Source organism: Rhinatrema bivittatum, chromosome 2 (genome assembly GCF_901001135.1).
Source record: "Rhinatrema bivittatum chromosome 2, aRhiBiv1.1, whole genome shotgun sequence".
In the NCBI taxonomy this organism is placed as follows: Eukaryota; Metazoa; Chordata; class Amphibia; order Gymnophiona; family Rhinatrematidae; genus Rhinatrema; species Rhinatrema bivittatum.
The window spans coordinates 90,972,269-90,989,713 of NC_042616.1; the positions used below are offsets into that span (position 1 = coordinate 90,972,269).

The 17,445-nt window shown below is 42.8% G+C and overlaps 1 protein-coding gene across 8 annotated transcripts in view; it reads right to left on the reverse strand.

The window, feature by feature from the left end:
• KMT2C (lysine methyltransferase 2C) overlaps positions 1–17,445 on the reverse strand; it is a 979,844-nt gene that overhangs the window by 172,402 nt on the left and 789,997 nt on the right. The gene's annotated exons all lie outside the window — the stretch shown is intronic.

Here is a 17,445-nt window from a genome sequence, read left to right on the forward strand (position 1 = left end):
TGCATATCTGGTTGTACTAGTTTCTTTTTCTCTATCCAACACCTAGATAACTGTTTTAGATATATTTTCAATAAATACTTTTTATATTTCTGACCGGAGAGGACTGGCCTATTGGGGAATTGGGCATCCTCCAGTGGGCTGGTCGAATTGGTCACATGCTACTAGTTAGTAGTGTGACCTCTATTGTGTTCCCGCGGTCTGGTGAATGGCCCAGAAGAGCCATTGCTGGAACCCAGCCAGTGGGGTCCAAGCTGGAGCAGAGAGGCTGCAGGCTGCTGCAGGAACCTAGGCCGGCAGCGACCAAAGAAGAAAATGAATGGCTGCAGGCTGTCACTGGTAGTGGCCAAAGATTAAATAAGAAGCTGTGAGCTGCAGGAGCTCAGGCCGGCAGGGGCCAAAGAATAAGCTGAGAGAGGCTGGAGGTGGCTTAAGAAAAAATGAGGCTGTGCGTGTATGTGAGAAGGAACCTGCTTTTCTGTTATGTATAAGGGGGAGAAGGATCCTGCTTGTGTATGTGTGTGAGAAGGAACATGCTTGTGTGTATGTGTGTGAGAGTGAGTAGGATCCTACTTGTGTGTGTGAGAGAGAGAGAGAGGGAGAAGGAACCTGCTTGTGTGTGAGAAAGAGGGAGAAGGAGCTTGCTTGTGTGTGTGAGAGCCAGAAGGAACATGTATGTGAGAGAGAGAGAGCCTGCTTGTGTGTGAGAGAAGAGCTAGATTATGATTGTGTATGTGTGAGGAAGGCGAAAGTTTTTACATTTCCTTTCTCCTGCTAATCCACGACAATCTTAGGATGACTGGAAATCAAACATTCCCAGGTATGGAAAGCATAGGATTTTTTTTATCCTTACTAATTTTAATTATTGGGTGTTATTTGATGTGTCTCACAAATATCCAAAAAAAATTTAAAAACAATTTTATTTTAAATGTGAATTTGTATTTACTGCATATTCTATTCATCAGTTGTTTTTAATTATTTGTTCTTTTTTAAAGTATGGTTTCACTATTATGTTTTATATTTCTTGGTTTTATTGTTTGATGTTTTATGAGGAACTAACATTTTTTGGATACAGTATCTAGCTTGTTGCTATTTCCAGTTCAGTTTTTGTCTGCACATTTCTGATTTTACATTATGATCTCTTTTTAGTCTATATTTGGTGAGGGTCTGTCCATGTTCAACCTGTGTTAAGCCTCTCACCGCTGATCCAAAGTGACTCTGGCACAGCTTCCTAGGACATGGGACAGAACTTCCTCTAACTCTGGACTGCCTTTATAGGTCCCCTAGCCAGGGCTTCCTATGGCACTGTCTGATGATGTCATATCTTCCAAGAATATATAAGGAAGTCTCTTGCAACCAGCAGCGCCTCAGCAACAGGTCTCCTGAGTAGCCTGCTTCTCAGTGCATGTTGCTACTTCATGTCCCTGTCTTATTCTTCCTGTTCCTGCGCCGGTGTTCCAGCTCCTGGCTTGTCTGGTGTCTGCTCCTTCCAAGTATCTTTTCTTGTGTGTCCTGCCTCTGTTTCGTCTCCTGCCTGCCCTGCTTCTTCAGACTGCTTCTTGGACCTGACCTCAGCTCTGAACCTGACTACTGTTGCCTGCCACCTGCCCTGACTCTGGTTTGCTTCTCGGATTTTGTCTTCTGCTGCCTGCTTCAGCCTTTGCTTGGACCTGGACATTCTCCCTTATGTTTCCCCTGGGAGCCACCCAAGTCCTTTCTGGCTGTCCGCACCAAGGGCTCAACCTGCGGGAATGACAGTTGGTATAGGTGAAGCTCCAGCTGGTCCCTTCCCGGCACTTCTGCCTGTGGCAAGAGGAACCATACGGGTTTGCCCATGTGGCATGTTCCAGTACCTCACCACACAGGAGGTCACATCATTACCAGTCAGTCTGAAAGGGCTCACGAAGTCCTCCCCAATAGTTTGTTGGGGCCATGGACCCAGAGGAGCTGGCCGCCCTTCATGCCATTCCTGGTATGGCACAACAAATTCAGCAGCAGCAAAATGTACTGGATCAGATCACGGAGGTTTTGGAAAGACTGGCAGTCTGGATGGATGCGCTCTTCCCCCAGCTAACACTACCTGTACTTCCCAATTACCTCCCTGCCACAGTGACCCTCTGGAATGTCGGGGATTCATCAATCAGTGCCACATGCACTTCTCCCTACAGATGGCCTTCTTCCCTACTGAGAAAACCAAGGTAACCTTCATACTGTTCCTGCTGGGAGGATCCACCCTAGCTTGGGCTTCTCTGCTATGGGAGTGGGAATACCTGATTCTGAAAAAAACCTAGAGCGATTCGTTCAAGATTTCCACCTAATCTTCAATGAACTAGGTTAAGCATCTTCAGCCATGTCTGACCTCTTACAGATTCGCCAGGGCTTGTAAACCTTGGGAGAATACACAGTCCAGTTTCAGATGCTGGCCTCAGAAATGCAGTGGCATAAGGACAGCCTGGTAGCTATCTTTTGACAGAGTCTCTCGGAGACCATCAAGGATGAGCTCGCAAGGTGAGAAATACCTGAGTCACTGGAGAAGTTCATTCATTTAGCCATTCGGATGGACCTCCACTTTCATGAGTGTGCTCGGGAGCGAGGGCAGATCCAACGCCCGATCTGTCTCACACTACACTTTCAATGACCTGTGGTTCCTCTCAGAACACAGTCCCCACCGAACTCTACCAAGGAACCGATGCAGAGGAAAGCCAGTGATGGAGAAGCCTGAACCTCTGCCTGTATTGCGCCAGTGCCGGTCACTATGCAGCCCTGCGCCCTTATCAAGCTGGGAAACTTCCAGGCCGAGGATGAGAGATTGTATGTATGCACTCGGTGAAAAGAGCTCCTGGCTCTCAGGGAAACGAGTCCGATCTCTGGAGGCTAGAGTAGCAGACTTGGAGGAGCTGAGGCAGACAGAGAGGTAAATTGATGAGACCTTCAGGGACATAGTAGCCAAGTCCCAAATCCAGTCTGGCAGCCCCAGTGCTGCCTTGGATCAGAAAGGTCTCCCAGAAGGAGAACATCATCCTGGTGTAGCAGGAAGTGATCCTGTAGCAAGGACTTGCTCTCCAGGTGATGTATTGTCCTCTCGCACTGAGGACAAGTCTCCCAGGCTACTGCCCAGAAGGGAAGGGTTAGGCCGGCCATCATAGTTGGTGATTCAATTATTAGAAATGTAGATAGCAGGGTGGCTGGTGGACGTGAGGACTGCCTGGTAACTTGCCTGCCTGGTGCGAAGGCAGGCAAGACCTCACGCATCACCTAGATAGGATTATAGACAGTGCTGGGGAGGAGCTGGCTGTCATGGTACATGTGGGCACCAACGACATAGGAAAATGTGGGAGAGAGGTTCTGGAAGCCAAATTTAGGATTTTAGGTTGGAAGCTGAAATCCAGAACCTCTAGAGTGGCATTCTCTGAAATGTTTCCTGTTCCACGTGCAGGTCCCCAGAGGCAGGCAGAGCTCCAGAGTTTCAATGCGTGGATGAGATGATGGTGCAAGAAGAGGGATTCAGCTTTATTAGGACCTGGGAAAACTTTTGGGGAAAGGGGAGACTTTTCCAAAAGGATGGGCTCCACCTTAACCAGAGTGGAACCAAGCTGCTGGCAATAACTTTGAAAAAGAAGATAGAGCAGCTTTTAAACTAGAACAAGGGGGGAAGCCAACAGTCACTCAGCAGTGCATGGTTTGGAGAAATGTATCCTTCAAGGATACTAATGAAACAGGAGAGTTAGGGCATCCCAACAGAGAGGTTCCATTAAAAGCAAATATAGTCCTTTGCCTATATGTAACAAATCACCAAAGCTAATGATTTCTGAATTATCCCTAACAACTGAAAAGCAGGTTGTTAATACAAACAAAAAACACACTTTGAAATGTCTGTATGCCAATGCCAGAAGTCTAAGAGAGTTAGAGTGTATAGCAGCCAATGATGAGATTGACATAATTGGCATGACAGAGACTTGGTGGAAGGAGGATAACCAATGGGACAGTGCTATATCAGGGTACAAATTATATTGCAATGATAGGGAGGATCAACGTGGTGGGGGTGTGGCACTTTATGTCCGGGAGATATAGAGTCCAACAGGATAAAGATCATACAAGAGACTAAATGCTCAGTAGAATCTATATGGGTAGAAATCCCATGTGTGTTGGGTAAGAGTATAGTGATAGGAGTATACCAACGTCCTCCTGGACAAAATGGTCAGACAGATGATGAAATGCTTAGAGAAATCAGGGAATCTAACCAATTTGGCAGTGCAATAATAATGGGAGATTTCAATTACCCTACTCACACAAGGGAGTCAGTGGTTAACCACAATATAGAATCAAATATCCAAAAATGTGGAACCCAAAAAGCAACTTCAATAGTGGCCTATGAAGGTGTCAGCAAGCCTTGACGTTATGTGTCATTTACAAATAGACACTAACCGGTCTTATCAATCATTCACCTTCCTCATTTATTTAATACAACAAAATATTTTTTTTCTTTGTCTTTTTTCATTAAATTAAAACAGTCCTCCGTTTCCATTAACCAGAATGACTCTTTCACAAATAGTTGACAACATTGCCCTACACTGGCCGGTGTTTCGCTGGATAAGCTTCCTCAGGGGCATGTAAAGATAGTTAAAGCGAGAGCCATATATCTAGAAAGAATTATATAAAAGCATGTTAGTAATGTAGAGGGAAGGAGGAAAACATTGATACTTATCTCAAACCACCATGGCTACCTTCTTAGACGGGACCAGACGTCTCAACCATCTTGCAGAAGAAACAAATGGAGGAACCAGAACCGAGGCTGGCGTCCCTTTAAATACGCCATTTTGTAGTGACGTCAGCCATCATTGATAAAATAATCACTCTGCCAAAAAGAAATATGTCAATGATTAACCCAAAAAAGCATGTAAATGATGTCAATGATTAACCCAAAAAAGCATGTAAATTGAACAATGAATTAGATTTACATGCTTTTTTGGGAAATCATTGACAGATTTCTTTTTGGCAGAGTGATTATTTTATCAATGATGGCTGACGTCACTACAAAATGGCGTATTTAAAGGGACCAAGAACAAAAAGAGAGGGAAAAGGATCAACAGTCCAATCCACAGACCTTCAACTAATTAAAGGCAAATGACGATATCATAAACGATCTTTGCTTTGAAATTTCAATCCGCGGCCTCTCGCCTCGCAATGGGCCGCAAGCCTTAATCAGCTTACAAAGCAGAGTAATATGTAATCATCTATCGTCATATGCTCATGTTGATATTAAACTTTATTACAATTTCTTACTTTTTACCACAATATCTTACCCAAACTTCCCTAAAAAAGGTTTAAATGTGAAACAAAGAATATACTTCCCACCAAGTTTAAAAATTGAAAAACTTTTTGAAAAAGTTTTTTGAGAGAGGAATACTTAGCCCATGCTTTGTCAGATATCAATTAATAGAATCCCGACATGAATCATGTTTCGATTGTAGAAAACAATCTTCTTCAGGGGATGTTTCTCTACAATTCTTTGCATCAAGCGGCCAACATTCTTCAATCACTTCCGGACAAACTCTGTCTCAACCTATAATCTCAAAAATGGCGCCACAGCCATTTTTGAGATTATAAGTTGAGACAGAGTTTGTCCAGAAGTGATTGAAGAATGTTGGCCGCTTGATGCAAAGAATTGTAGAGAAACATCCCCTGAAGAAGATTGTTTTCTACAATCGAAACATGATTCATGTCGGGATTCTATGAATTGATATCTGACAAAGCATGGGCTAAGTATTCCTCTCTCAAAATTTTTTTTCAAAAAGTTTTTCAATTTTTAAACTTGGTGGGAAGTATATTCTTTGTTTCACATTTAAACCTTTTTTAGGGAAGTTTGGGTAAGATATTGTGGTAAAAAGTAAGAAATTGTAATAAAGTTTAATATCAACATGAGCATATGACGATAGATGATTACATATTACTCTGCTTTGTAAGCTGATTAAGGCTTGCGGCCCATTGCGAGGCGAGAGGCCGCGGATTGAAATTTCAAAGCAAAGATCGTTTATGATATCGTCATTTGCTTTTAATTAGTTGAAGGTCTGTGGATTGGACTGTTGATCCTTTTCCCTCTCTTTTTGTTCTTGATTATATTAGAGAGGTGTTCTGCTTCTTTGTTTGTTGAGTATTTAAAGGGACGCCAGTCTCGGTTCTGGTTCCTCCGTTTGTTTCTTCTGCAAGATGGTTGAGACGTCTGGTCCCGTCTAAGAAGGTAGCCATGGTGGTTTGAGATAAGTATCAATGTTTTCCTCCTTCCCTCTACATTACTAACATGCTTTTATATAATTCTTTCTAGATATATGGCTCTCGCTTTAACTATCTTTACATGCCCCTGAGGAAGCTTATCCAGCGAAACACCGGCCAGTGTAGGGCAATGTTGTCAACTATTTGTGAAAGCGTCATTCTGGTTAATGGAAACGGAGGACTGTTTTAATTTAATGAAAAAAGACAAAGAAAAAAAATATTTTGTTGTATTAAATAAATGAGGAAGGTGAATGATTGATAAGACCGGTTAGTGTCTATTTGTAAATGACACATAACGTCAAGGCTTGCTGACACCTTCATAGGCCACTTTTGAAGTTGCTTTTTGGGTTCCACATTTTTGGATATTAGATTTCAATTACCCCAATATTGACTGTGTAAATGTAACATCAGGACTTGCTAGAGATGTAAAGTTCCTGGATGTAATAAATGACTGCTTCATGGAGCAATTGGTTCAGAAACCAACAAGAGAGGGAGCTATTTTAGATTTAATTCTTAGTGGAACACAGGATTTGGTGAGAGAGGTAATGGTGGTGGGGCCACTTGGCAACAGTGATCATAACATGATCAAATTGAAACTAATAACTGGAAGGGGGACAATAAGTAATCTGCAGCTCCAACACTAAACTTTCAAAAGGGAAACTTTGATAAAATGAAGAAAATAGTTAGAAAAAAACTGAAAGGTGCAGCTTCAAAGGTTAAAAGTGTTCAACAGGCATGGACATTGTTATAAAAATACAATCCTAGAGGTGCAGTCCATATGTATTCCACACATTAAGAAAGGTGGAAGGAAAGCAAAACGATTACCGTCATGGTTAAACGGTGAGGTGAAAGAGGCTATTTTAGCCAAAAAAACGTCCTTCAAAAATTGGAAGAAGGATCCATCGGAAGAAAATAGGATAAAGCATAAGCATTGTCAAGTTAAGTGTAAAACATTCATAAGACAGGTGAAGAGAGAATTTGAATTGAAGTTGGCCATGGAGGCAAAAACTCATTATAAAAACTTTTTTAAATATATCCGAAGCAAGAAACCTGTGAGGAAGTTGGTTGGACCATTAGATGACAGAGGGGTTAAAGGGGCTCTTAGGGAAGATAAGGCCATTGCAGAAAGACTAAATTAATTCTTTGCTTCCGTGTTTACTAATGAGGATGTTGGGGAGATACCAGTTCCGGAGATGGTTTTCAGGGGTGATGCTCAGACGAACTGAACGAAATCACTGTGAACCTGGAAGATGTAGTAGGCCAGATTGACAAATTAAAGAGTAGCAAATCACCTGGACCGGATGGTATGCATCCTAGGGTACTGAAGGAACTAAAAAATGAAATTTCTGATCTATTAGTTAAAATTTGTAACCTATCATTAAAATCATCCATTGTTCCTGAAGACTGGAGGGTGGCCAATGTAACCCACATATTTAAAAAAAGGCTCCACGGGCGATCCGGGTAACTATAGACCAGTGAGCCTGACTTCAGTGCTGGGACAAATAGTGGAAACTATTCTCAAGATCAAAATTGTAGAGCATATAGCAAGACATGGTTTAATGGAACAGAATCAACATGGATTTACCCAAGGGAAGTCTTGCCTAACAAATCTGCTTCATTTTTTTGAAGGGGTTAATAAATATGTGGATAAAGGTGAACTGGTCGATATAGTGATTTTGGATTTTCAGAAGGCGTTTGACAAAGTCCCTCATGAGAGGCTTCTACGAAAACTAAAAAGTCATGGGATAGGAGGCGATGTCCTTTCGTGGATTACAAACTGGTTAAAAGACAGGAACCAGAGAGTAGGATTAAATGGTCAATTTTCTCAGTGGAAAAGGGTAAACAGTGGAGTGCCTCAGGGATCTGTACTTGGACCGGTGCTTTTCAATATATATATAACTGATCTGCAAAGGAATATGATGAGTGAGGTTATTAAATTTGCGGATGATACAAAATTATTCATAGTAGTTAAAATCACAAGCGGATTGTGATACATTACAGGAGGACCTTGCAAGACTGGAAGATTGGACATCCAAATGGCAGTTGAAATTTAATGTGGACAAATGCAAGGTGTTGCATATAGGGAAAAATAACACTTGCTGTAGTTACACAATGTTAGGTTCCATATTAGGCGCTACCACCCAGGAAAAAGATCTAGGTATCATAGTGGATAATAATTTAAAATCGTTGGCTCAGTGTGCTGCAGCAGTCAAAAAAGCAAACAGAATGTTAGGAATTATTAGGAAGGGAATGGTTAATAAAACGGAAAATGTCAGAATGCCTCTATATTGCTCCATGGTGAGACCGCACCTGGAATACTGTGTACAATTCTGGTCGCCGCATCTCAAAAAAGATATAGTTGGGATGGAGAAGGTACAGAGAAGGGCAACCAAAATGATAAAGGGGATGGAACAGCTCCTCTATGAGGAAAGGCTGAAGAGGTTAGGGCTGTTCAGCTTGGAGAAGAGACGGCTGAGGGGGGATATGATAGAGGTCTTTAAGATCATGAGAGGTCTTGAACGAGTAGATGTGAATCGGTTATTTACACTTTCGAATAATAGAAGGACTAGGGGGCATGCCATGAAGTTAGCCAGTAGCACATTTAAGACTAATCGGAGAAAATTCTTTTTCACTCAACACACAATAAAGCTCTGGAATTTGTTGCTAGAGGATGTGGTTAGTGCAGTTAGTGTAGCTGGGTTCAAAAAAGGTTTGGATAAGTTCTTGGAGGAGAAGTCCATTAACGGCTATTAATCAAGTTTACTTAGGGAATAGCCACTGCTATTAATTGCATCAGTGGCATGGGATCTTCTTAGTGTTTGGGTAATTGCCAGGTTCTTGTGGCCTGGTTTGGCCTCTGTTGGAAACAGGATGCTGGTCTAACCCAGCATGGCAATTTCTTATGTTCTTATGAGGGATGGTAGGAGAGGCCACCCTAGATTGTCGAGGCACCTCTCCACAAGTCCTGTTGCCAGTAAGTCTGGCTGTGAACACCACCATGATATATTTTCAGGCCCTCCTGGACTTGAGTGTGGCAGAGAGCTTCATAGACAAATCAGCAGTTCACCAGTATGGCACTCCTCATGGAACTGCTCATGGTGTCCTCTGACTCTGGTAAACCCCTGCCAGGGCTTCTAATGTGCACAGCCATTCTTCACCAGGAGACCATTAGTCTGTATGTCCTATCGAAGGCAATGAATGCCTTAATCCTTGGCCTGCCCTAACTGTCCCAACATCACCCCTGATAGACTGGGGTCCTTACAAATCTCCAAGTGGAAATCAGTCTTCCACGAGCGATGCATATTCAGAATGCTGATCTCTTCCCTTGCACTCCACCAGTTCACCCCTACCTTGCCTGCTCCTTGTGGAGTTATTGCGGATGTTTTCAGTAAAAAACAGACCGAAGTCTTACCTCCACACCGGGTTTATGATTGCTCTATCGACCTGGTACCTGGGAAGATGCTCTCCCTCCCGGGACAGGGTTTACCCCTATTCTCCCCAGAAACTAGAGCAAAAACACAATATAGTCAAGACAACCTGTAAAAGGGGTTTTATCCGCCCTTCCTCTTTCCCAGCAGGAGCTGGATTCTTCTTTGTGGGAAAGAAAGATGGCTCCCTTTGGCCTTGCATCGATTATCAGTGTCTGAATGCGATCACCAGGAAGAATTCAGATGAATTCTTGAAATTGACCTAGGCTCTGAAACTGACTACTGCTTGCCTGTCGCCTGCCCTGATCCTAGTTTGCCTCTCGGATTCTGCATTCTGCTGCCATCCCCGACCTTTGCTTCATTCCCTGGACTTCCCTTGTTTGCTGCCTACCTCGACCTTTGCTTGGACCTGGACATGCTCTCTTCTGTTGTCCCTGGGATCCACCCAAATCCTGCTGGCCATCCGCAGCAAGGGCTCAACCTGCAGGAATGAAGATTGGTATAGGTGAAGTTCCAGCTGGTCCCTTCCTATCACTTCTATCCATGGCAAGAGGAGCCATATGGATTCGCCCTTGCTTCATATTCCATTACCTCACCACATAGGGGTCCTCATCACTACCAGTCAGTCAGAAAGGGCTCATGGAGTGGCTGGAGGGCTACCTCCCTAACAGTCTGTCTCAGACTGAGGTGAAGTATTCTGTTATGATGTTGCTGTGTAGGGGATCTATAGCAGCTTGGGTTGTTTTGTTTTCTTAATAGGAAGTACACTGATGTTTTAGGACTTGCAGTGTTGCCTTTTCATAAGTAGGTTGATACTGTTTGAGTGCTGGCAGTTAGTGCTATTTTTGTATGGGAGGTTTACTATATCGTAATTGTAAAGGACAAACCCATACTCACTGTGCATTAAAATAGTCCTAATACAAATTTCAACAAGAAGTTATTCCATTTTTATACAATAGTTTTAATGTTGCTGATTCAGATGGGTTGCACTTGGGGGACATGGCTGATGCCACTATAATTCTCCTACATAAGAAGGGTCATGATGCTCTTGATTGTGGCTCATACCGACCCAATGCTTTGTTAAACTCGGATATAAAGATCATGGCCAAGGTATTGCAAAAATGGTTGGAGTTAGTTCTTCCTTGTCTTGTGCATCCTGACCAAACTGTATGTCAAACACAGAATTTCCAACACAAACACGAGGCAACTCTTCAATATAATTCATATGGCTAAATGTAAGGGCATTTCCAGTTTGGTAATAGCCTTAAATGTGAAAAAGGCCTTTAATAGGCTTTTATGGCCCTTCTTGTTTGAAGTCTTGCAGAACGCAGGTCTCCCTGAAAGATTTGAGGTATGAATTTGAGTCATGTATTCTCGCCCCAGAGCTCGGTTAATGATGAATACTGGTCTCTCCCCCTCAAATTAGCTTTGCATGTGGTACCAGGAAATGCTGTCTTCATTCTCCTTTATTATTAATTAACCTGACCATAGAGTCTCTGGCAGCAGTTAAGGGATGACATCCAGAGATTCAGGGGATAAAATTGGGAGGGAAAGTACATAAGATCCTGTTTTATGCAGATGATGTTATAGTGTATTTGACTGCTCCTAAGACGACCTGGCTTGCTTTGTTGGGGCTCTTACATGATTATGGGTCTTTGGGGGGATATAAAATTAATCTTGATAAATGTGAACTGTTTTCTATTGGTCCTCATTGTACCCATGTCCCTTTCTGGGTTTAAACTTGCTATGGATGGTTCTCCCCTTTGTGCACCCCTTCGTGCAATCCTTGGTGCCTCATTTAATATTCTTTTATTTTATGTTTGTTTTTCTCCTGTTAACTAACCCTTTCTTCCAATTTTTTACCTTTTTGGCTTGTTAACTAGTTTAGTTATAAATGTTCATTGTATCAGACAACGGAATTATATTTCCTGCTTTTTCTGTTTTATGTAAACCGGTTTGATTTACATTTAATGTAAGAATGTCGGTCTATAAAAATTAAAAATAAATAAATAAATAGATAGATATCTGGGCATTACTATTCAGGAAAAATTATGCCCCCTTAATAACTAAAATTAAGTGTAACTTAAAAGACTGGGAATCATTGGTTTTGTCCTGGGTGGGTCAGATAAATTTAATCAAAATGAATGTGCTCCCCAAACTATTATAATTATTCCAGCATGTTCCATATACTATTCCAGCTACGGTGTTCCACGACCTTCATACAGCTTTTTCTAAATTTATATGGCAACATATACAAGCCAGAATTATGTTGTCTCATTTATGGCAGACTAAGAAATGTGAGGGTTTAGCCCTACCCAATTTACAGTTATATTATTAGGCTGCGTGTTTACAATGCTTGAAGGCCTGGATTGGACCATCTAAGGTATCGTGGGATGCAATGGAAAAAGAACAAGCAGAAAGGATTAATTTAGCTGTACTACCCTTTCTCCCTTTGGACTCTTATTTGTAGAAGAATTAGTAGGACACATCCTATTATTGCATACACACTATAAAGTATGGGGGCAAATTCTCAAATACTTGGGGGAAGGATGGGGAGGCGTTGTTACCCATCGACCCTGTATATGAAAATCCCTAGTTTAGGAATCAGAAAGATAAAAGCCTTGTCTTCATTGCTCAACTGTGGGATGACTCTGGGTTTCAGACTTTTCAGTCTCTGGTGCAGGAGTTTGAGTTAGTGCAAGATTCTCATGCCTCTTATTTACAGTTGAAAGCAGCTTTAGCACATTGTTTAGATATGACCAAGCCTCTTAGACCTCTAAATGATATAGAAGATTTCTTAATGGATATTGAAGCATCTGCAAAAGGAATTAAAATGTGCTACTAATGCATGCTTACATACAAATTTGGGGTTTCCACCCCATGAAAAATTGTTGATGTATGGAACAATGATTTAGGCATTAATTTAGATGCTAAAGCCTGGAAATCCATTTTGGGTACAAAACATCATATTTCTATGTATAACCAAGCTTATGGTCAAATTATTACACAGAATATATCGTACACCTGTATTTTATTGCAAAGTTTTTATGGGAGCCACTAATATGTGCTGGTGTGGCAATCCCACCACTTTCACATGTGGTGGGATTGCTGGATAATTTGTCAATTTTGGTTTCAGGTGACACAGAAAACAGCAAATATTCTTGATTTACCTGTAAATGTTGGTTCCTCGTTGGCACTACTGGATCGGTGGGTTGGATCGTGAATTTCAGTTAAAAATAGGCTACTGGTGGGACAACTTCTTTTAACAGCCCTACTAATGAATGCTACTTTCTGGAAATTTACTCCCAGCACACAATACTGACAAACAGGTATGTGATACCGTAGACTTGGAGAAATTGCATTTTGATTTAAAATGTGAGGCTTACAAGTTTGAAACAATATGGGGTCCATGTCTCTTGTATCTTTCTCAGGGGGATAAACTCAAATATACTTCTATGGTGGTGGGTGCAGATGGGTTGTTGCTGATTTGTCTTTTGTATGTGTTTTCTGATAGAGAGGGGCTTATTCCGATATCTGTCTTGGTGATGTGTATATGTCTACCCCATGTTGCAACAATCTCATGCTCTTGATTTATGTCAGAAAATGTTCAAATACTGAGTTATTAAAAAATAAAAATAGGCCTAATACCATATGAGCTCCAAATGTTTTTTTTACTTTTTTTTGCAGGTTTTTCTGGAATGCATGCAAATATAGTATACATGTTATGATATTTTTACTTCAGAAGACTGTACTTTGTCCTTTTTCTATGTAAAATTTTATTACAAATGCATTATTTTTGTGTGCATGTGTATGTACGGTGAGGCTAGGGGTTGCAAGACTGTAAGCTTTGCCTAGGCTGTCTAATACTCTGGTGGCACCAGTCCTGCCTGCCCTGGCTCCACGCTGTGAGAAATTACTACTTACCTGATAATTTCTTTTTCTTTAGGATAGCAGATGAATCCAGAACAAGTGGGTTATGCACCTCTACCAGCAGATGGAGACAGAACAAACTGACATCACAGAATATATACCCCCGCAGTGACATCAGCCTGCCAGTAATCTCTTCAAAAGCAACTGTGGACAGACAAAAACTTAATTAAATAGATAACATTTCAATACTCAGCCAACAGGCAAAACTGAGCTCAGACAATAATGATTTAACACTAATCTAGGGATGGACACTTACCAGTAATCCCTGTAACACATAGCCATGGAGAAGGACCATAAACTAACCATTTGGTAGCAAAGGGAGGGAAGCTGGATTCATCTGACTGTCCTAAAGAAAAGGAAATTATCAGGTAAGTAGTAATTTCTCATTTCTTAGCATCCAATCAGAATAATCCAGAACAAGTGGGATGTATCCAAGCTACTCCCAAATAGGGCAGAAGGCTGCCTGCGGTCCAGTCAAAACTGCATGTGCAAAGGCTGTGTCCTCTTAGGCCTGCACATACAAAAGATAATAGCTGGAAAAAGTGCGTAACGAGGACCACGTTGCAGCTCAGCAAATGTTGACGGGAGACCACAGTTTCACTTCTGTCCATGAAACTGCCTGAACCTTAGTAGAATGAGCCCTGATCTGAACAGGTAACAGCTTCCCAGCATCAGCGTTTGCAGCCGCGACTATCTCCTTAATCCAGCAAGCTATGGCAGCCCGCAAGGCTAGCTCTCCCTGCTTAGTACCGCCATGAAGGACAAATAGGTGATCAGTCTTCCATAAAGGCTTACTAACCTCCAGATACTGGACAATATGTCTCTTGATATCCAAGGGTTGCAACAGACAATACTCCTCTACATCTCTTTCTCTGTCCAGAGATGGCAGGGAGATGGACTGATTCAAGTGAAGTCAGTGACCACCTTTAGTAGAAAGGAAGGAACAGTACACAGCTGTATCACCCTGGAGTCACCCGGAGGAATGGCTCCCGGCAAGTCAAGGCCTGCAGTTCGGAAACCTTCACGCAGAACAAATTTCCACAAGAAACACCGTTTTCAACATCAGTAACCGCAAGGTCAGGTTACACATCGGTCTAAATGTAGGACCCGCTAAAAAATCCAAAACCAAATTAAGTCTCCATAAGAGCACTGGAAATTGCAAAGGAGAATGGAGATGTTTCACTCATTTCAGGAAATGGGCCACATCAGAATGAGCCGACAAGGATCCACCATTCACCTGACCTCTGAAACGGGCAAAAGCCACTGCTTCTACCTTTAAGGAATTAAGTGCCAAACCTTTATTCAAGCCATCCTGCAAAAATTTCAAAATGAGCGGGATCTGTACCGAAAAAGGAAGAGTACCTCGATCCTCACACCAGGCCTCAAACTTGCGCCAAACCTGCACACAGGCCAAGGAAGTGAAGAACTTTCTAGCTCAAAGCTAGGTGGAAATCACTGCTGCAGAGTATCCATGTTTCAGCAAGTGAGCCCTTTCAAGGGCCATACTGTAAGAAAAAATCGATTTGAATCTTTGCGAAGAATAGGACCCTGCCATAACAGACCCCTGTGTGCTGGAAGCCGAAGGGGCGATTCCGCCAGAAGCCACCACAAATCCGCATACCACTGTCTCCTGGGCCAATCCAGAGCAACCAAGAGCACCATCCCTCTGTGGCGCTCGATCCTTCAACTAATCTGCCCAACATGGGCCATGGAGGAAAGGTGTACAGCAACTTGTCTTCCGGCTATTCCTGCACCAAGGCATCGATCCCCAATGACTTCGGATTTCTCCTGCGACTAAAGAATTGCGGAACTTTCGCATTGCAAGAAGTTGCCAGCAAGTCTAGAAATGGGGGACCCCAGCAATCCAGAATCATCTGAAATGCTTCTGATAGCACCCATTCTCCTGGGTCTAGACATTCCTGGCTGAGAAAGCCTGCTCTTAAATTGTCTTTTCCTGCTATATGCGACACTGAGATCATCTAGAAATATAGTTTGGCCTATTCTATAAGTTGATCTATCTTCTGCAACACTTGTTAATCTTGGTTCCACCCTGCTAATTTATGTAAGCCACAGTTGTTGCATTGTTCGACATTATCTGGACTTTTTGACCCCGCAGCCTGTTGCTGAACTGCAAATATGCAAGCCTGACCACCATGTCTTCCAAACAATTGATGCCAGAGAGACTCTTCTGCATCCCAGTGTCCTTGTACTGTCAGCTCCTGACAGTAAGCTCCCCAACCATGGAGGCTCGCATCTGTCGTCAGCACTAGCCAGTCTGGTGTTGCTAGGGAAATTACCTTCCTGGAGGTAATTTCCTTAGATCACATGGCTGTAACCACCACTGCAGTCATGAGGAGACATCCATCGGCAGGTGGAGTCAAACTGAATAGCCCAGAGACTGTGGGTTCCATTGAGACAACAGGGAGCGCTGAAGAGGACGCATATGTGCTGTTGCCCATGGTACCCCTTCCAGGGCTGCCACCATTAAATCAAGTACCTGCAGGTAGGACCATAAGGTCAGGCGCAGAGAGTTCATCAATAGATGTAGGTGTGCCAACAACTTCTGACTATGAGTTTCTGGCAAGAAAACATTGCCCTGCTTTTTGTTGAACCAAACTCCAAAGTATTTCAATGACTGAAAAGGCTGAAGACTGCTCTTGGCCAGGTTCACCACCCAGCTAAGCCCCTGCAACAGGGAGATCCACCCTGCAGGTCACTAGGCGGCTCTCTTCCAGCAACTTGGCTCGAATCAACCAGTCATCCAGATATGGGTATACTAGAATCCCATCCTCTCTCAATTCTTCCACAACTACCACTATTTCCTTGGAAAAGGTCCTGAATGTGGTAACCAGACCAAAAGGCAGTGCCCGAAACTGATAATGACATCCCAGAACTGTGAACTGCAGAGCATTGATGCTCTATTCAAATGGGAATGTGAAGATGCACTTCAGGCAGGTCCAAAGAGGTCAGAAATTCCACAGACTGCAAGGCAATTATCACAGAGTGCAAGGTCTCTATGCGAAAATACATCAGCCGCAGATTACGGTTGACAGCTTTGAGTTCCAGGATAGGATGAAAGGATCCCTCTTTCTTGGGCAGAATGAAATAAATTGAATATTGCCCAGTATGCTCTTGAGACGTGGGCACTGGAATCACAGTCTTCAGACTGAGAAGCCTTGCCAATATATCTTCCATTGCCTGTTTCTTCTATGGGGAGTGGCAAAGAGAGACCATGAACACATCCCAAGGAATACTACGAAACTCCAGCACATATCCTTGTATCACCTCCAGGACCCAATGATCAGATGTGATCTCGACCACCTCTGATAGAAGAGAGAGAGGAGACCCCCTATCTCCTGTTCCCGGAAGTGAGACAGTAAATCTTCAGCAAACCCATAAGGATCCACTTCCCGAGCTCATGCCCCTTCTGGGCTGTCTGGGATGAAAGGACTGAGACCTACCAAAAGGATGAGTCTTCTGAAAGGTTGCTCCTCTAAAGGGCCAAAAATGCTTGGAACCCCTAGCATGACCTTTCATGCTAAAGGAGCATGGTGTCTGCTTCTTATCCTCTAGTAACCGAGGAACTGGCAATTTGTCCCACTTACTGGCCAGTTTTTCCAACTCGCTCCCAAACAAGAGCAAGACTTTAAAGGGCAATTTTGTTAGCCTTGGAGGTCACATCAGCTGACTACTTCCTCAGTGATAACTAATGCCTGGCCGCTATTACTGAAGCCTTCCTTCTGGCTGAGGTGCTGATCAAATCGCAGCCTGCATCAGCCAAAAAAGTGGCTGCTGGCTCCATAACTGCCCTGGAATTCAC